The following is a 15,863-nucleotide window of genomic DNA, read 5'->3' as shown; positions in this document are numbered from 1 at the left end:
GAGGCGAACTGGAACCTGGGAAGAGCTGCAATACGTGACCCCGGCTTCTCTCCTGAGAGGCACACTCCGCCACTCAGCAGACATTAGGTCAATGTGAAGAATTGTTAATCAAAGAAGAATTAAGCATATTTGAAATATGCTCACATTGAAATCCTAATATTATCTAACCCTTTGTTTATATAGGAAGAATTTTCATAATGCCATCAATTGAATTTTCTGGGATTTTCTGGATGTATGGTATGAGTTAAGGAGTTCTGGTGGTGCAGAAGGTTAAGCATTAAGCAAAGATCACTGGTTCAAAGCTACCTTCCTATAGGGGAGGAGGATGAAGCTGTCTACTTCTATAATGACTTACAGTCTCAGAGACCCCAGGGAGCACATGTACTCTATCCGATAGGGCTGCCGTGAGTTGGAATCAACTAGATGGCGTGGGTGCAGCTTTGGATTATTGGATAAAGCATAGGACTTCAGCGGTAGTTCCATGGTAGAATTCTTACTTTCCAGGAGGGAGACCTAGTTTTTCTCATGACTGCAAGTCAGGCACAGCACCTACCTGTCTGTCCTATCAGGACTTTGGGTTACTGTGATGTTGAATAAGTTTCACAGGAGCTTCCAGACTAAGACAGTCGAAGAGGGCAGGGCTGGTAACCTACCTCCAACACAGCCAGGAATCCGATTGCTCACAACAGTCAGATCCACAACCCAGTAGGAGGACAGACCTGAGCACAATTTTGTTTGTTATACATGGTAGCACCATGTATCACCATGAATGGTCATTGTCTCAATAACATTCTATGAACATATTATACTCGTGTATTTACATTCTATACATATTATACTCGTATTTATACAGTAATGTACTTCAGATCCTCTGTAATAGTTATTGTTTTACAAGCCCCCTCCCTCAATTTGTTATTGTCAAATTGATTCCAACGCATGACAATCACATATGTTACAGAGTAGAACTGCTCCATAGATTTTCCTTGGCTGTGATGTTAGCAAAAGCAGATAACCAGACATTTATTCTTCAGTCTCATTGAGTGGGGTCAAATTGCCAACTTTTGTTGCACAACACAAACCATTTGTATCACCTAGAGATCTCAGGGTGGAATTCTGCAGTTGGGTATCCACTTTCAGTATTGTTGTTAGGTGCCATCTAATCAGTTCCAACCCATAGTGACCCCGTTGCACAGCAGAACAGAACACTGCCCAGTTCTGCGCAGTCCTCATAATTGTTCCTGTGCTTGCGCCCATTGTTGCAGCCGCTGTGTCCATCCATATTGTTGAGAGCCTTCCTGTTTTTCATTGCCCTTCTACTTTACAAAGCATTCTGTCCTTCTCCAGTGAGGTAGTTAGTTTATTGTGCTAACCTGGCCGATAAACACATGTGGGGTTAATTGAAGGGCGGAGGAATGAATGGATTGGTGAGCTTCGCCTCTCAAGTTCCCGGGTCTCTTGCTTTCTGATGGTCGGACCAGGGTGCAGCTGCCTTAGCTAGTTCCCTGCTTCAGCTTGCAAGGCTCACTTCCTGCAAGACATCCCCGAGGAGAAGCCACATGGTCATGGACCTACCCCGATGCAGCTCTGGGTGCTGGAGCAGCCGTGTGGAGACCCCTGCCAGTGCTAGGATGCTTACAGGTTCACTGATTTGGCTTTCCTCTTGAAGTTGGCATCATAATGTGTGTTTTGTGAGATGGAGGAGCACTTTGTAGATTGGTGTTGGACAAATGAGCTAATGTTGGACTTATGGGCTTGGGCAGCACTGGGCTGGGATGTTTTCTTGATGTGCACTTACCCTTTATATAAAACTCTCTCTTATACATGAGTTTCTGTGGATTTGTTTCTCTAAAGGACCCAGAATAACACATCCAGGTTCTGGTTGCTCCTGACAACATGTCCACAGTACATAAGACCAAGTCTCCCTCTCCTTCCCTCTAAGGAGCATTTTGGCTATACTTCTTTCAAGACAAATTTGTTTTGTTTGTTTGACAATTCACGCTATTTCCAATATTCTTCGCCAGCACTGCAATTCAAATGCACCAGTTATTCTTGGATCTTCCTTATTCACTGTTCAACTTTCTCATGCATATGAGGCAATTGACAATACCATGGCTTGGATCAGATGCACCTTAGTCATGAAAGTAATATGCTTGCTTTCCAACATTCTAAAGAAGTCTTGTACAGCAGACTTACCCAATGGAAGGGATCGTTTGATCTCTTGAATGCTGCTTCCACCAGCATTGATTATAGATCCAAGCAAGACAAAATCTTTGACCACTTCTATCATTTTTCCAGTTACCATGATGTTACATATTATACCAGTTGTAAGGATTTTGGTCTTCTTATGTTGAATCGTAATCCATACTGAAGGCTGTACTCCTTATTTTCATCAGTAAGTGAGTCAAATTCTCCTCACTTTCAACAAGCAAGTTTGCATTATCTGCATGTTGCAGGTTGTTGATAAGCCTTCATACGATCCTGATGCTGCATTTTCTTCATATAATTCAGTTTCTCTGATTATTTGATCTACCTACAGATTGAAAAAGTATGGTGAAAGAATACAACCAAGACATACACTTTTTCCTGATTTTAAACCATGCAGCATCCCCTTGTTCTGTTCCCATAACTGCCTCTTGATCCACGTACAAATTCCACATGAACACAATAATGTTTTGTGGAATTCCCATTCTTCTTAAGGCAAGCCATAGTTTATTTGTATTTTATTGACTATGCAAAGGCATTTGACTGTGCGGATAATAACAAACTATGGATAATAAAACCAAACATCCTTCTGATATCCTCTGCTTTCACCCACGATTCATCTGGCAACAGCAATGATATCCTTTGTTGATGTCCTCTGTTGAATCCAGCCCGAATCTCTGGCAGCTCCCTGTCATGTACTACTGAAAGCTTTGTTGAATGTTATCTTCAGCAAAACTTTAGGTGCATGTGATATCAATGATGTTGTTCTAGAATTTTAGCATTGTCTTGGGTTACCTTCCTTTGGAATGGGTACAAATATAGATCCCGTCCAGTCAGTTGGTCAAATAGCTGTCTTCCAAATGTCTTGGCATAAACCAGCAAGTGCTTCCAGTGCTTCATCAGCTTGCTGAAACATTTCAGTTGGTGAGATCGTTTATTGTGCCAGCCTGGCTGATAAACACAAGTGGGATTAATTGAAGGGAGGAGAGATAAGTGGCTCGGTGAGCCTCACCTTTCTTGTCTCAAGCTCTTTAATCATCGGACCAGTGTGCAGCTGCCTTGCTGGTTCTGTGCCTCAATTTAAAAGACACATTACCTGTGGGATGCCTAGCCTGTGTTGCTGTAAGTTGAGGTCCCTTTAAGACCACATGATTGAAATTTACCTCTTCGGAGCTGAGGACTGACAGTTGGTGACCTGGCTGATGGTTGGTGACCTGCCTTGTTGTTTGCTGCCTGTGCTGGGATAGCCTAGCTCTCTCTCTCTACAGAGGACTACATGATGGCCCTCAAGACTTGAAGGACTGCTAGTGTCTCACAACGAGAGTGAGTCGCACTGAGTCATTTGTACTGCTTTATAATTTAACTGTTCATTTCTTGTATTATGTATCTATCTGTATATCATTTAATAGTTCATTTCTTGTTAACTATATATCTATCTATCTATAATTATCAGCAATCTGGTTTTATCTCTCTAGAGAACCCTAATACAGTTGGTATTCCATCAATTCCTGGAGCTTTGCTTTTGGCTAATGCTTTCAAAGCAGATTGATATTCTTCCTGAACTTCTATTGGCTCTGGCTTATATGATACCTCCTGAAATTGTGAGATATCCACTAGTTCTCTTTTTACAGCGATTCTGTGTATTCTTTCAATCTTATTTTCATGGTCCTCGCATCCTTCAGTATTTTGCCCATAGAATTTTTTCACTATTCCAACCCGAGGCTTGAATTTTTTCTGAAGTTCGTTCACTTTCAGGTATACTGAGCATATTCTTTCTTTTTTGGTTTTCTAACTCTTGGTTTTTTCACATTTCATTATAGTATTTTATTTTGTATTCTCCAACTTCCATTTGACATTTCCTATTCAGCCCTTTGACCTCATCATTTCTTCTGTTTGCCTCAGCTATTCTACGATTAAAAGCAAGTTTCAGAGTCTCTTCCTACATCCACTTTGATGTTTTCTTTATTTCATTACTACCTTTTTAATGACCTTTTGTTTTGTCATGAATGGCATTTTGATGTCCTCCTACAGCTTATCCTGTCTTCTGTCAAGGGTGTTCAATGTGTCAAACCTGTTCTTGAGATGTTGTCAAAATTCAGGTGGATAGACTCAATGCCATATTTGGGCTCTCATGGACTTGTCTTAATTTTCTTCAGCTTGAACCTGAACTTACATATAAGCAAATGCTGGCCTGTTCCAGTCATTCCGTGGCCTGGTTTTAGCTGCTGATGTTGAGCTTCTTTAGTGTCTCTTCCCACAGATGGAGTCAAGTTTATTTTTGTGTATTCCATCTGGAGAAGTCCATTTGTGTTGAAAAAAAGGTGTTGGTTATGAACAAATCATTGGTCTTGCAGAATTCTACCATGTGATCTCCAGTCTTCTCTCACAAAGTCCATATTTTCCAACTACTGTTCCTTCTTTGTTTCCAACATTTTCACTCCAATAGCCAATTATTATCAATGCACCTTGATTACATGTTTGATCAATTTCTGATTAAAGATCTTGTTGGAATTCAATTTCCTCATCACTAACTTTTGTAATTGGTGCATAAATTTGGATAATAGTTGTATTGATAGGATTTCTTTGAAGGTGGCTAAAGTCCTATCGCAGACTGCATTAGATTTCAAAACAGATCTTGAAATGTCCTTTGTGACTGAGTAAAATGCTGTCCCTCTTGATTGTGTTGCTCCTGGCGGAATCAACCGTAGGATTCAAACCATCTGAGATGAACAAGTCATTTTTATTGACTTCAAATTTTCCTAGATTCATACTTCATAATTCCAAGTTTTGATTACTATTGTTGCTTGCAGATGGTTCTCCTCACCTTGAGTTGTGCCTCATCAGCAAATGAAGATCATGAAATCTCCAATTCCCCAGGTATTACTCCATCCAAATCACCATGGTCACTTCTAGTTTGAGCATGCCGCTCCTCCTTTGTCAGGGTTAAAATGCCTTCCGACCCAAGGAGCCCATCCTCTGGACTCTCTCAGAGAGTGCTCTGCTTCCACCCTTCAGGTTTCCATTGTCTGACAATGTTTCCACGCTATGGACCGTGTTTGCAGGGGCTACTTCCTCAGAAATCGGCAGTGGTTCTGTTCACTTTGGGTGACCCTGCTGGCATTTCAAATACCAGTGACATAGTTTCACATAGCATCATAGCCCTACCCAGCTTCTGTAGTATGACAAAATGATGGCTAAGTGTAGACTTTAAATAGACTCAATATTAAATGCTACCCAGCTATTAGAACCATAGACTTTATTTTCCATTGATGGGTAGCAGGAATTGTATTAGGTAGTGTATGGATAGGTACTCTACATGATATGTACAATGCTGTTTTCATTTCCACTGCATCCTGTTTACCGAATTGTAGCTGCTTAAAACATGGGTCGCTTATTTGAGTCCCATTATTTTTAGGATATATACCACATGCCACGTGATCTAAAAGTCATTTCACATGATGTTTCTGGTGTTAACTTTCCCCACCCCAATATTTTCCAAGTCTTTATGACATGCCAGAACAATACTAAAACTACCTGGAGTCTAGTTGGTTATATGATATCTCTAGAGTCTCATCTAAAGAGTAATTTACTTTACTAACAACAGAAATACCAGCAATGTTCATAATTGGAGAAACATTCGCTTTATTTATTTATTTATTTATTTTTACTTTATTAAAATACTGAGTTTTATTTCACATGTATATTTTTGTCTCCCCACCATTTCCATTTGTCTGCCCACTGCTACTACTCTGTCCTATCATAACATTCCATACATACTTAGAACCAAGCAGAGGGTGGAGTTCCATCTTTACAAACTAAACAGGCATTTTAGACAACACATTCTTGGCAAAGGAACCTGGACGACATGTATCAGACACGGTAGGGAAAGTTCTCACTCTGCATTATAAAAAAGGACGGCCAGATAGCAACTGTTACAGAAATGAAATAAGACGGAAAATTTTAACAAACTGTTCAAACTATTTTCTTAAAGAGACTTCCTCCACTGCCAGAGATCTTGAATAGCCTCCTGGTCAGTCATCCGGAAGCAATTCTTCACATAATTGATGAATTTGGCTTCCACTTTAGGAAGAGAACCACCCTTTTCTATACTTGCTTGCATTTTTGCTTTAATGTCTTCTACAGAACTAGGGCCTTTCGGTGTTTTCGGAGTTTTTTCCTGTTTTTTGAAGGATTCTTGACCTTTGGATCTTGGTGTTGATGGTTTTGAGTCTTTTCCATTCTGGTTTGATTTTTGTGCATTTTTGGCTGGAGTATCCCGTACAGATTTCTTCACTGGAGCTTTTTCTTCAGTTTCATCATCATCAAAATCATCGTCATCATCATCTTCATCATCATCGTCGTCGTCGTCATCATCATCATCTTCTTCATCAGCAGCAAGTTTTACCTTTTTCTGTGGAACCTTGTTCCCGCTTGTGGGTGCAGACCTCTTTCCTGATATACTTAGAAACTTCACATCCTCCTCCTCTTCATCATCTGACTCTGCATCTTCTTCCACAGCTACTAAATGCTGTCCGCTAATATGCACAGGTCCTGAGCCACACTTCAACCGTAAGACCACTGGTGGTGTTATTTCAAAGCCCCCAAGGGAGACCGTTGGCTGTACGGACATTTTCAAAGTTGCCAATGTTACTTTAATTGGGCTGCCTTCATAATTCATTGCTTCTGCTTCAACAATATGCAGCTCATCCTTTGCACCAGCACCTAAGCTGACCGTTCTTAAAGATAACTGGTGCTCATTTTCATCATTATCAACCTTAAAGTGATAATCTTTGTCGGCCTTTAGTTCACAACCGAAAAGATAGTTTTGGGGCCTCAGGGGGCTCATGTCCATGTCCATCGAATCTTCCATGGGGTGGTGACACGCACTTCGTTGAGAGAAGCGGAAAACGGGGGTAAACCACTGCCGTCGCTACACACGGCAGCGCAGGACGGAATCACACCAGGGCGAAACATTTGCTTTAAAGCAAGAATATGTCCTCCATCTTATCAAACATTTGAAAAACCAGTCTATATTAAAACTTAAATGCTAAAAACACCCGAAATTCCAACACCAGCCTCTTGAGACTCAGACTTCCTTAGGTGGATTTTAGTCACTCTCATAATCACTGTGGCTTTTTCTTAGCTGATAAATTATTAGTAAAATTCATTTTATAACTGTCAAATTTAATGTATTGGGTAAAAATGGGTCTAATTCATTCCATCTATAGTTTCAACTTCTATTATAGAAAAATTGCTACATATACATGACTATGTCCTTGTTTTTATATTTCAAATAATTTATTTTGAATTGTACTTGATTATACTAATATTAATTCAAAATTATTTCACATAGCACAATAGGTACTCAAAAATATAAATTGTATAAACAATCCTACTGGAAATTATTTGAATTCTCATTGCTTTTTCATCTTTTTTTTTACTTAGTTCTATACTTAATTGATAAAATTAATAATATATGCTTAACTATGAAGTCAATAGGACTAAAGTGATCTTGAAAGTTGGAATATATAAACTATGAAAATCCTAACTTTTATTCACATGTGATTCCAGCAACCAACTTAAAATCTGGAAAATTCCATCAACTGAACTTGATATTCAAATAGAAGCCATAGAAATTGCAATCTAAATATCGATCTCATCAGAAGACGTTCTCGAATGCAGGGCATTGCGATCATTACAGGAGATGCGACCCCAGGAGTTTTCAATCATGAAAAGGAACTTGCATGCAATCGAAAGGCCTGTGGGTGGCACAGATGGTTTGCACTCAGTTGGCAAAGAAAGCGCAACAGGAGACTCTCTCCCCTGTACAGATTGACAGCATCAAGAGCCTGAGAGAGCGGTCTGCTCTGTCTTACAGGACTGCTGTGATCAGAACTGGGTGGATAACCATGTGGCTGGGTAATCAAGAGGCTGACAGTTCAGACTCTCCCAGTACAACTTAGCAGGAAACAGTTCCAGCTATCTGCTTTTGTAAAGATTACATCCAAGAAACTCGAATCAGTCCTACTCTACAACACACAGGATCTCCTAAGTCAAAAATACCAAACAAACTGAAACCAATATCGACACTCAAACAGTTAGTATTTAGTAAGGCACCCTGGTGGCATAGGGGGTTATTTGTGGGGCTGCTAACTGCAAGGCTAGTAATTCCAACCCACCAACGGCGTTGTGGGTAAAAGAGGAGTCTTTGTGCTCTTGTAAAGATGTACAGCCTTGGCAATCCAAAAGGGGTAGTTTTTCTTGTTGTTTTGTTTGCTTTTGTTGCTTTGATTTGCTCTGTCTTGTTTTTGCGCATACTATGTTCTCCGCAGGTCTGTCTAAATAAGATAAGCTGAATGAACAATCTCGGGGAGAAAACAATGGGACCAATAGTTCTGGGGGAACATGGGAGATGGAAGGTGGAGGGAAAGGAAGTGGTGTTAACAAGGGGACAACAAGTGATCCAAATCGGTGGTGAGGAGGGTGTAGGAGGTCTGGTAGGGTGTGGTCAAGGGTAATGTAACCGAGAGGAATTGCTGTAACCCAAATGAAGACTGAGCATGATAGTGGGATAAGAGGAAAGTAAAAGGAAATAGAGGAAAGAGCTAGGAGGCAAAGGGCATATCTATAGGCATATCAAAGGGCATATCTATATCTAAATAAAGACATGTACATATGTAAATATATTTATATATGTTGATGGGGAAATATATTTATGTGCACATATTTATAGGTTTAGTATTAGGTAGCAGATGGACATTGGGCCTCCATTCAAGTACTCCCTCAATGCAAGAATACTTTGTTCTATTAAACTGGCATTCCATGATGCTCACCTTCCCAACACGATCACTAAAGACCAAGTGGGTAGATAAGCAAATGTGGTGAAGAAAGCTGATGGAGCCCGGCTATCAAAAGATATAGCATCTAGGGTCTTAAAGATTTGAAGGTAAACAAGTGGCCATCTAGCTGAGAAGAAACAAAGCCCACATGGAAGAAGCACAGCAGCCTGTGTGATTATGAGGTGTCACAGGGATGAGGTATCAGGCATCAAAGAACAAAAAAATCAGATCATTGTCAATGAGTGGGAGTGCGGGGTGGGGACCCCAAGCCCATCTGTAGGCAACTGGACTTCCCTTTACGGAAGAGTCACAGGGAGAAGATGAGCCAGTTGCTACACGGGTGCAGTATAGCAATGATGAAACATACAACTTTCCTCTAGTTCCTAAATGGTTCCTCCTCACCCACTATCATGATCCCAATTCTACCTTACAAATCCGGCTAGGCCAGAGGATGTACACTGGTACAGATAGGAATGGGAAACACGGGGAATCCAGGACAGATGATCCATTCAGGACCAGTGGTGAGAGTGTTGATATTGGGAGGGTGGAAGGAGGATGGGGTAGAGAAGAGGAACCAAGGATCTACATGTAATCTCCTCCCTGGGGGATGGACAACAGAAAAGTGGGTGAAGGGAGACGTCAGACAGTGTAAGATATGACAAAATAATTTATAAATTATCAAGGAGGGGTGAGTGGGGAGGGAGGAGGAAATATGAGGACTGATCCAGGGGCTTAAGTGGAGAGCAAATGTTTTGAGAATGATGAGGGTAACGAAGGTACAAATGTGCTTTATTCAATTGATGTTTGTATGGATTGTGATAAGAGTTGTATGATCCCCTAATAAAATGATTAAATTTAAAAGTTACATCTTTGAAACAGAAGGGCAGCTCTACACTGGCCTATAGGTTCACTATGAGTCAGAATTGACTGGATGCCGGTGAGTTTCATTTTGGATTTATTGGAAGTACTATTGTTTAACATATGAATCTTTCTAGTCTCTGACATTCCTCGCCAAGAGAAAATCATGAACAAATATTAGAAATATGATACCATTGCTTTTTAGTTACATTTTTACAGATTTCAGAATATTATGAAAGCGATTTTTCAAAGCACTTAGGGGTCTGCATTTTTGAGGGAGTCAGGCTATCGTAGGTCTTCTGTAGTTGACAGTATAACATTGTTTACTGTATGCATTCTACATCAACTGAAATTTCACCTACATGTAATTGATACTTCCGATTGGAAGCTACTGCTTGATACTGACACTTTGTAGATGTCACATGACTGTTCCTTTATCTGTGAATTTATTGAAGAGGATCCTATTTCCCAAGTATTAATAGTATAATTGAGCTCAAACCAACTGCTTTTGAGATAAATATGCCAAGGGATACTTTAATAGAATCATTAGTAGTGAGTACACTAACTGTATCTATATTAGGAACGATAACAAGCTCATGGTGTGGGAGTTTATATCCATGGACGATTAGCAATGAGAGGGCCCAAAGGTTGTCTCCATTCGGGACCAAGGTTTGGTCCTGAATCATCATCAGCAGTAGCAGCATCACCAGCGGACTTTTTGGAAATGCGACTCATTGCGCTGTACCCCGACCTAGTGAATGCGAAATCCCGAGCGTCAGAGTCACTAATGTGTGCTTCAACATAGCCTGCAGGCACGTCCGCTGTCTGCTCAAGGTTGAAACCTCCTGCCTGGAACCACTTGGCCCTACATAAACAGGTGGGCCCCGAGGGAGTCCGATAACGTTTATTATAAGAAGTTATTAAGTGTGAGACATTTATTGTAACCAGGTCAGCCAAACACTGGGTGGGTGTCGGGCATTGATATTTCCCATTACTGGAGTCCCTGAGATTAATTTTTTTGCGATGAGTATTACTCTGTAATGGGATTTTCTGCATCTAAGAGAGCACAATTTGCTAATGGCAATAAGAACACAAACAAAGAAAATATTCATCTCTCTGTGAACCTGAATTTGCATTCAAAGAAGGATTCACAACTCTGATTACAAGTAATTACAAGTCAGGCTAATTACAACTCTGATTCTTTAAAGCACAAGGCTTTCTCTGTCTCCTTTCAATTAGTGTTATCTTTTTGTCCTTGGAAGTAACCGTGCAGTATTTCTCAGACCCATCAGACTGACAGGGGTTGGTTCTCAAATAGGGAAAACATGGAGGATTTTATAATTGTGGAAATCTTTGAATTCAGCATCCGAGGAACAGAAACCATTACCAAAGGTGGGGTGGGGGTGGGGGTGGCTGGGCAAAGAGGAAGGGTAGAGTTCACTATCCCAAAGGCCTAACTTCAGAAGAGAAAGCTACACGAAAGATAGGGACGGAGCAGAAGAGGAAATTGGCAGGTCGTGAAGTGCAAAAATTTAAGTGGAGGGAAATCTATGTAATTTCCCATGTGTTCTAATATATGCAAGTTAAACTGCTGAATTATGACCACGGACTTTTAAAAAGAAGAGGTGGGATGAAGGGTGGGGGAGGGCGAAGGAGAGGCAGCATGGACACCAAATGTAAATTAGGTCGTTTCAATGCCTTCCTTTATAACACGCCTACTTTGTTCTCACAGTGCTGTGAAGGAGACAGGGCGAAGCAGTAGCGCCCCATCGTGCTGTTAGCTGCTGTGGGGTCCACTCTGCACGCCTGATGACCCGTTCTCAAGGAAACACAGCACAGCCTGGCCCGGTGCCATCCACCTTTGTCAGTCCAACCCCCCAAACGGACTCACTGCTGTCATGTTGGTTCCGAGTCATGGCTGCCTTATAGGGCAGGGTGGAAATGCCCCTGTGGCTTTCCAAGGTGGCAACTAATTATGGGAATAGAAAATTCTTCTTCTTCCCTTGGAACGTCTGGTGGATTTGAACTGCTCAGCTTGCAGTCAGCATCCCAACCAGGTGGGGCAGTGTTTATGCAATGTGCTGCTAACCTCAAGGTCAGTAGTTGGAAACACCAGCCTCTCTTTGGAAGAAAGACAAAGTTTTCTACTCCCACGAAGAGTTAACATCTTAGAAACTCACCGGGGCAGCTCTGCTCTGTGCTAGAGGGTTGGTATGAGTAAGAATTGATTCAATGACAGTGAGGTTTAGGAGCCCTGGTGGTGCGGTTGGCGAAACATTAGACTGTTAAGTACCAGGTAAGCAGTTCCAACCTACTAGCTGCTCTTTGGGAGAAAGATGAGGGTATCTGCTCCTGTTGAGATGTTCAGTCTGGAAAATTCTATACAGGGTCGTGATGAGTAAGAACAGACTCATTAGCAGTGGGTTTTGTGACCCATAAGATTTTAATGGGCTGACTTTAGAAGTCTATCTCTAGACCTTTCTTCCTAGTCCATTGTAGTCTAGAGGCTCTGCTAAACCTGTCTAGCACCATAGCCACACCGGCAGATGAGGGCTGGCTGTGCATAGCTGAGTCACTGGCTGGGAATCAGACCTAGGTCTCTGGCATTGAAGGTGAGAGTTTTCCTACCGAACTCCCACTGTTCCCACATTGCCTCTTTGGCAAGGAGGACGCTGAGGTCCAGAGAGGATCAGGGATTTTATCAGTTGCCCAGCAAATGTCAGAGTCAGAGTCACCTTGCCTCTTTTTGTCAATTTGAGACGGTTTTCTCTCTCTCTCTCTCCCTCCCTCCCTCTCCCTCTCCCTCTCCCTCTCCCTCTCCCTCTTTCTCTTCTCTCTCTCTTCCTCTCTGTCTCTGTCTTTCTCTCTGTTAAAGTAAGAGTAGTATATTCCCATTACTATTTTGCCCAGGACTGTTGAGCAGAGTGTGGAAGTTGCTTGCTGCATATGTGTATGCTACTGTGGAAGTGGCCTGGGGCCCATGTCGGACTCCTGCCTTCCATAGGGAGAAGGAGAATCCAGCACCGCACCAGCTCAGTCTTTTGTCGCAGCAGAAGTCAAACGTGCTTCTACCCTCCATCCATCTTCGCCCTGTTCTCACACAACCATCCCTCCTGTGGCACTCTGCTTCTCTCCCGGGTTACACTCTTCATTGCAACCAGCACACAGAACGTACTGAAAATACTCAAAGTTATGTTAAGGATACAGTTTTGCTGTCCACAGACTTACTACCAAGCATCTCTCTGTCTGGTCTTGGCCTCAACCATGTATTCCCTTGACCTCTGCCTTGTTCTGAACACTTCCCCTGTTTCCAAACCTTGTGAACTGGCTGGAACTTACCCATCCATCAAGGACTGGGCCATGACTTCCTGAGTGACAGGAAGTGATGCCTGAGCACCAAGTCGATGTATGCTCTTTTGCTTTCCCTCTCCTGATGTTCAGTAATGCTTATCACGATCCCTGGGTGGTACAAGCAGCCAAGCGTGACTACTAGCTAAATGTTGGCAGTTCCAAGCCCCTCAGGGGCCTGGTGATCTATCTGCTCCCCAAACATCATGGGTATGAAAATCCTACGGAGCTGTTCTCATGCTGCACTCATGGGATTGCCGTGAAGGCAACAGTATTCGCAGCCACGCTTCTCACAGTAGAAATTCCCCATGCATCTGCGGGATTTGTTGTTGAATGTATGCCTTGCTCACAAGTCTGAGCAGGACCCCGTCGGCACCTACAGCTGAACCCCAGCCTCAGTGCCTGACATAACACGGTGCTGGACACACTATCATAGCTACACAGTACATTTTCGTTGAGTGACTTAAAAAGTGCAATCAAAACATGTTTCTCTGGGCTGCTAAGTCTTATTTCTCGAGGACCGATCTAACGACTGGTGTTTCCGTTCTCTCGTCCTATGCGCGCGGCCAGAAAAGTAAACCGGCTGCTCTGTGACTGCGTGTGCCACAATGGCACTGTGCTCCAAATGACTTTCGATGGCTAATTTCTCAGCAGATCAGCAGGGACTTTGATTTTTTTAAGATGCCTCCGGGTGGACTCAAACCTCCCACTTCTCTGTTAGCAGCTGAAATCGTTTACATTTGCAGCACCCTGTGTGTTCGTCTGGGTAGACTAGAAAAACAAATTCATAGACACCTATGAGTATAAGAAAGAGCTTATGAGTAGGCGATAGAGCTTTATATGAAAGAGCAATTGGATATTGAGGAAGCATCCCAGCCCAGTCCAGATCAAGTCCTTAAGTCTGATATGAGCCCATATGTCTGATACCAGTCTAGAAAGTCCTCTTCAGATTAATGCAACAAATGTAATGATGGCGAATGCAGGAAGATCACAGACCAGTGGGTAGAAAATCTTGTGGATCCAATGGCAGTGGAGCATCTCGGCTCTGGCCTGGGTCTCCTCATGGCTCCTCCAACTCCAGGACTCTGGCTCCATCAGTGTATCTCCATGTGGCTCGAGTGTCCCTCCAGGGAGGAAGACCAGAGTTCCCAGAATCCTTAGGAGAAAGTGATGCCCACACAGAGGCCTCATTGGCCATGACCTGATTGACAGGCTACACTACACTCCCTCGCAGGTTGACAGGAGATTATGTTACTGCCACACCCAGGGATTCTTCTCAGGTTTCCGCATATTGATTTGTGGTCTATTTAAAAATAACATCTGAAACTTTCTCCTATAACCCAATAGTTTGTGTACTTCCGTTCTCCTCTGCCTCTTTGTGATATTTCCCTGTCTTATACCAAACTTGGTCTCCCCTTATCACCCTGGATCTTTATTCTTTATGAACGGTAGCAGATTTGGAAGGCTTAGGCTTGCTTACCTGTCGTCATTTAAAAATGGGAGCAGCAAATAAGCTTTCAAAGATTGAAGGAGCAACTACTTTCTGGGCTCCAAGCAGGACAAGGTATTCTATGCAAACTCTTCAGAATATGATCTCTGGCAAGCGCATAAAAGAGTTTTTCTCATGTGGGTTAAGAGGCTGGAACAGACACCCAGACTAATAGGTGTTCTGTGAGCTTTTTCTGGGAGCAGCTAACATCAAAACTGCCTTTGCAAAACTCCAGGGGCTCCATTTGCATCGAATACAATTGGAGGATCTCTCCATAGAGTGGGTAATGCTGGGTGTGTGTGTGTGTGTGTTACTATATTTACTACTTGTTGCATCATTGCTTATTGATGAACAATCAATTCAAATGTTGTTCTGTGGCTTTTAGGATTAAATTGTTCTAGTCTGGTCTTTTAAATCAATCAAGTCGACAGTGACTTTATCAAATGCCATGCATAAAATATCTCATAGGAAAGTATTTTCCACATCAATAAACCTGAACTCCAACAATTACACTGAAAGGAAGACATTGAAAAGAAAAAGGGGGAGAAAACATAGCCCAATAACAACTTCTAAGTTTTAATCCAGTCAGTTTGTGAGTTCATAAGAATTTTGTCTCATACTTAGGTTTTAATAGCTCATGGTCAATATATCTGTGGGGATTCTGCCCCACTTGATAAGGCGCAGCATTTCAAGTTCATATGGGGAGTCCACAGAGCATGTGGCACTACAATGGATAGGGATTGCGGTGAGAGAAGAGAACGTGTGCTCTGCTATCTTTCTGTTGTGAATGTTTGCCTTTGTGTATGTAATACAACATCTAAAGCAATCGGACATCTAAACAAATGTTATTTTATGTGCTGAATGTATCAAGGGTTAGCTGGGCTCTCTGATGGAGAAGGCTTCACTCGATGAATAAGGTAGTTTGTGATTCATCCAAAATTCCATTATTAGAGAGACAGGCCATTGGCTGAGAAGACCAGGAACAGGGGGATACTAGCCATATAACAATGGTTTCTCCCCAAATAGAAAGGACAGGGAGACACTTGGCTAACTAGTCAAAGGCCATGTTATTCCTCTTTTAATTAACATATATTGTTGATGTATTCCAGTTGGTTCCCACCACTTGT

The 15,863-nt window shown here is 42.1% G+C and overlaps 1 pseudogene; it reads right to left on the bottom strand.

The window, feature by feature from the left end:
* Nucleotides 1-5,865: 5,865 nt before the first annotated feature.
* On the bottom strand, nt 5,866-7,162 carry LOC142445274 (nucleophosmin pseudogene; annotated as a pseudogene).
* Between the last annotated feature and the right edge of the window lie 8,701 nt (nt 7,163-15,863).

Source organism: Tenrec ecaudatus, chromosome 4 (genome assembly GCF_050624435.1).
Source record: "Tenrec ecaudatus isolate mTenEca1 chromosome 4, mTenEca1.hap1, whole genome shotgun sequence".
Classification (NCBI taxonomy): Eukaryota; Metazoa; Chordata; class Mammalia; order Afrosoricida; family Tenrecidae; genus Tenrec; species Tenrec ecaudatus.
The sequence above is the reverse complement of the archived record's forward strand: the minus strand, read 5'-3'. Positions and strand labels throughout refer to the sequence as shown.